The sequence below is a fragment of the Capricornis sumatraensis genome, chromosome 16 (assembly GCF_032405125.1).
Source record: "Capricornis sumatraensis isolate serow.1 chromosome 16, serow.2, whole genome shotgun sequence".
NCBI classification, from domain to species: Eukaryota; Metazoa; Chordata; class Mammalia; order Artiodactyla; family Bovidae; genus Capricornis; species Capricornis sumatraensis.
This window is the reverse complement of record NC_091084.1, coordinates 50572348-50577004: the sequence shown is the minus strand read 5'-3', so window position 1 is coordinate 50577004 and position 4657 is coordinate 50572348. Positions and strand designations below refer to the sequence as shown.

The 4657-nt window shown below is 37.7% G+C and overlaps 1 pseudogene; it reads right to left on the bottom strand.

Moving 5' to 3' along the window:
• Nucleotides 1-3177, bottom strand: LOC138092180 (olfactory receptor 52Z1P-like; annotated as a pseudogene).
• Between the last annotated feature and the right edge of the window lie 1480 nt (nt 3178-4657).

Genomic DNA, 4657 nt, shown 5'->3' with positions numbered 1-4657 from the left:
TTACCCCATAACAATGGGGTTCATGGTAGGTGACACCAGTAAGTACAGATTTGCCAGGAGGATAAGGACATGCCAGGGCACATGGTGTCCAAAGTTATTGGTAAAGAAGGACAAGAGGGCCAGAGTGTAGAATATCAGGATGACGCATGTATGAGCTCCACAAGTTCCAGAGGCCTTTGTCCGGGCTTCCCTAGAAGGCAGTCGGAAGACTGTTCTCAAGATTAACCAGTAGGACAGGGAGATAAGGACAAAGTCCAGTCCTGTGGTGAGGAGAGCAGCAGTGACCCCATACATGCTATTAGGGACAATGCTATTGCAAGCCAACTTGGCAATGCCCATGTTCTCACTGTAAGTCTGGCAGGTGATGTTGCTCTGGTGGAAGTGCAGGCGGATAATGAACAGGATGACAGGGGTGACCACAGCCACACTTCGAGCCACCAGAGCCAGACCCACTTTGCTAATGAGAGAGCCTGTAAGCAGGGTAGTATAATGGAGTGGTGCACAGATAGCCACATAGCGGTCAAAAGCCATGGCCAGTAGGACAGCAGATTCAGAGAGAAACAGAGCATGAACAAAAAAACATCTGCGTGAGACAGGCAGGAAACATTGATATGGAACAGCCCTGCCAGGAGATAAGCATTTGGGGCACTGTGACAGTACAAAGGAGAATATCACTGAGTGCTAGCATGGCCAGGAAGAGATATATGGGTTCATGGAGGCTTCTGTCTCAGATCACCATCGCCATAATCAGGTCATTGCCTGTCATAGCCAAAATGTACACAAAGCTGAAAGGGATGGAAATCCAGATTTGGAAATCTTCTAATCCTGGGATACCAATCAGCAAGAAGGCAGTGAGGGGAGTGGATGTATAGTTTGATGTTGTTGTAGAGAAGTGGCAGAAGTCTTTTATGTGAAAAACAGAAGGAAAAGAACCAGAGTAAATAACATCAAAAAAGATTTATTCCTTCAGCTTAGTTAAATCTGAACCATTAATTTTGGCATGATAATGGATGAAAGCAAAGTATTCAAAGAAAATGAATGATCATCAGCAAACCAGTTCATTTTTATGGAACAACTTTTTCTCTGTGAAAAAATTCTGTGAATCAAAAAAGAGTTGAGTTGAATTTTTATAATGCCAGTTGTTATAACTACATAATTTATGCATGTATTTTGAACCTATAACAGTTCTATGTATATAGTGTTTCCCTCTAATTTGGTAATAAATTCTTAAATACTGAAAAGGTAATTGTTCTCTCTCCTTTGTCTTGGTGACACTGAATAGAAGATTGGAGAGAATTAATATTCTGTTCTTCAGTGGACAAATTTAATGGGAGGAGATGTGTTGGATGGTAGACTGATAAAGAATTGAAGGTAGCCTGAAAATTTGAATTCTGGATTTCCATCCTGAGGGAATGAGATATTTCCCTTGGTTTAAGTTTTCCCACAATAAAAAAAAAAAAAAAAAGATTTACTCAGCTGTCCTTCATCTGAACTCTTGAAGATAATGTTCATATTAACATGACATTTAAACTGCTGTGCAAAAATTGTAGTTCTATTCATACCATCATAACACTAGCTCTCAAGGATCAAGAAATGGAGTCAGAGAACACAAACAAAACTCAGAGTACTGAATGATCTTACTAGAGCAAGTAGATCACTGAAAAAAGTCAAAGTCCACTGTTATTCAGTACCTATTATTGAAAGAAATTTCTAAAGAGTAGAAATTTTTTATTCACAAATAAAAGATTAAGACATAATTTCAGCTACTTTTCTTTAGTAGCAGCAGTTCTTGCTCTTAATATATCAAAAATTATAAAGTAGATTTTAAAAAATCCCTCATTTGAAATTATCCATTATTAAGACCCACAGAACATAAATTCAGTTGGTCATGTTTGTAGCCCAAAGCGGTACATTTGGTAAAACATCATATATATAAATCAACACTTTCTGACTGCAACTTTTAGCATGTTTAAAGTGATGAATAATAAACAATATTTCATCTAAAAAGAATAACAACAACAGTAAAAATCTGGAATCTGCCCACGCTTCACTCTCGTGTGAAGCTGTCACACAATTTAGCAGATGGAAAACTACCCTGCATTTCAAGATACCTGACAGTCCTCTCTTGAGTTAACTGAAATCCTTTTCATACTACCCCAATCCTTATGAAGGAAGTAGGGCACATTATCAAATTTTCAACATAAATTTATCCTCCTCTGTCTTTCTCTCCCTCCTTTCATGAAATTCAGGTGAGGAAGAAAAAACAAAACTTCTCATCAAGAGGCAGACACACAGATTAGGTAAAGGAGCTTTTAATGAAAACTCCAAGAAAGGATATTTGAATTGTTATTTCATTAAAACTATGGAGGTATATCCATAATTTTATTAACTTCACTAGACTGAAGCTTTCCTTCGATTTTGCAGCTATGTCCTAGTAGTGCCTGGCTTTGCTGTATTACACACTCAGAAAATATCAGCACGTTTACATGGAAGACATATCAGATACCAGCTTAAGAATGGACAGTACAACAGAACTGGTAAAAATAATAATTTCAAATTTGTATCAAACCTTATTATGTGCTAAGTGTTTCCCTAAAATCTGTTCTAACCACTTTACATGGATTGTCTAATTTAATGGTCACAAATACCCAATAAACTAGTTATTATTGGTGTCCCAGTATTACACAGAACAGAACTCAGACATTAAGTTCTGAGTTAAGCCTGCTTTAAAATCCAGGGATCCTAATGACAGAATTCACAGTTACAACCATGAAACTGTTCTAATTTACCTTTTAGATGCATGGTTTTCCTAATGATTGGAGCATAAAAAAAGACAGTCTTAAATTTCCTCTTTGTATATTCACAGTGATATTGCCAGGTCATAGACAAAAAGAAATGTCTAGCTTATAAGGATACAGCAAAATAAATATATTTATAGGTTTATCTATATTGTGCATAGATATCCATGAAAACACACCAGGGAATAACCTCTGGGCTGAGAAGTCTTATGGGTATTTTACATGTTTAATGACTCCTTTTATAACTGAAACCCACAGTCAGTATTTGGATTAGCTGACAAAGTTTTCCTTTCATACTTGGGAAATTAGGTTTCCCAGTTTTAAACTGCATCTGATGATTTTCCACCCCAGAGCCACTTCTGAGCAACAGTACTGCCATTTTGCCAGCTTAATATGCAAGCCTGAAATAATACAAAAAAAAAAAAAAAACAAACAAACAAACCACACAGGGGTTTTCCTATTGCTTGACTTCTCTGCAACCTAAGCTTCCCTGGGGCTTCCCTGGTGTCTCAGCTGGTAAAAAAATCCTCCTTCAATGCAGGAGATCTGGATTTGATCCCTGGGTTGGGCAGATCCCCTAAAGAAAGGAATGGATACCCACTCCAGTATTCTGGCCTGGAGAATTCCATGGTATTGTCCATGGAGTTGCAAAAAGTTAGGTGTGAGGGTTTCTCTGGTGGCTCAGCTGGTAAAGCATCCTCCTGCAATGTGGGAGACCTGGGTTTGATCCCTGGATTGGGAAGACTCTTGGAAAAGAGAATGGCTACCCACTCCAGTATTCTGGCCTGGAAAATTTCATGGATTATATATAGTCCGTGGGGTTGCAAAGAGTCTGACACGACCGAGTGACTTTTGCTTTCATTACTTTCATAACAAAGACAGAATATATGTCTGTACATTACCACTTGTTCTTTGTCGGGATGTGTTAACATTTCACCGAGGTGAAAGTATGACAGAATATTTGAAGAACTCTCCCTTTTCAAATGAAGCTTTTAAAAATTCACATATATTACCTTATAGAGCAGTTTTAGATTTTCAGAAAATATGAGAAGCTGCAGTGTTTATTTATGTCCCCCATATCCCAACCACCCAGCTCTGCCTTAATCTTAACCTCTTACATTAGTGTGATACATTTGTTAAATTGAAGAGCCAATACAGACACTTTATTAACTACAATCCATAGTTCATACATTAGGATTCACTCTTTGTGTTATATATTCTATGAGTCTTGACAAATGTATACTGACATGCATCTGCCATTACATCATCATACTAAATAGTTTCACTGCCCTACGGATCCCCTGTGTTCTACCTATTTATCCTTCCTTCCCTTTAACCCCTCTGACAACCACTGATCTGACGACCACATCTTTTTCATTCACTATAGATTTTTTCCCCCCACAATGTCCTGTAGTTGATTGGAATCATGCTGTACTGTAGGCTTTTCACATCGGCTTCTTTCACTTAGCAATATACACTTGAGTGTCTCCCATACCTTTTATGGCTTGATTAACTCACTTATTTTTATTCCTAAATGACATTCCATTGTATTGGTATACTACAATTTATCCATTTATCTAGAGAAAAATATCTTGTCTTCATTTCTTTAAAAAATCTTGTGTAAGGAATATCCTTTGTAGATAGATAAGTAGGAGAAGAAGAGATTGCACCTATCTGGTTTGGGAACTGACCTCAACTTATTGCACTTTAATAAAAGTTTCATTATTAGTTTCAGCCTGTTTGCTCCTGGTGTTCTATGAAGAGACTATGTTTTGGAATGAAAGAATGTGTTTGTGTGTGCTCAATTGTGTCCTACTCTTTGTGACACCACGGACTGTAGCCCACCAGGCCCCTCTGTC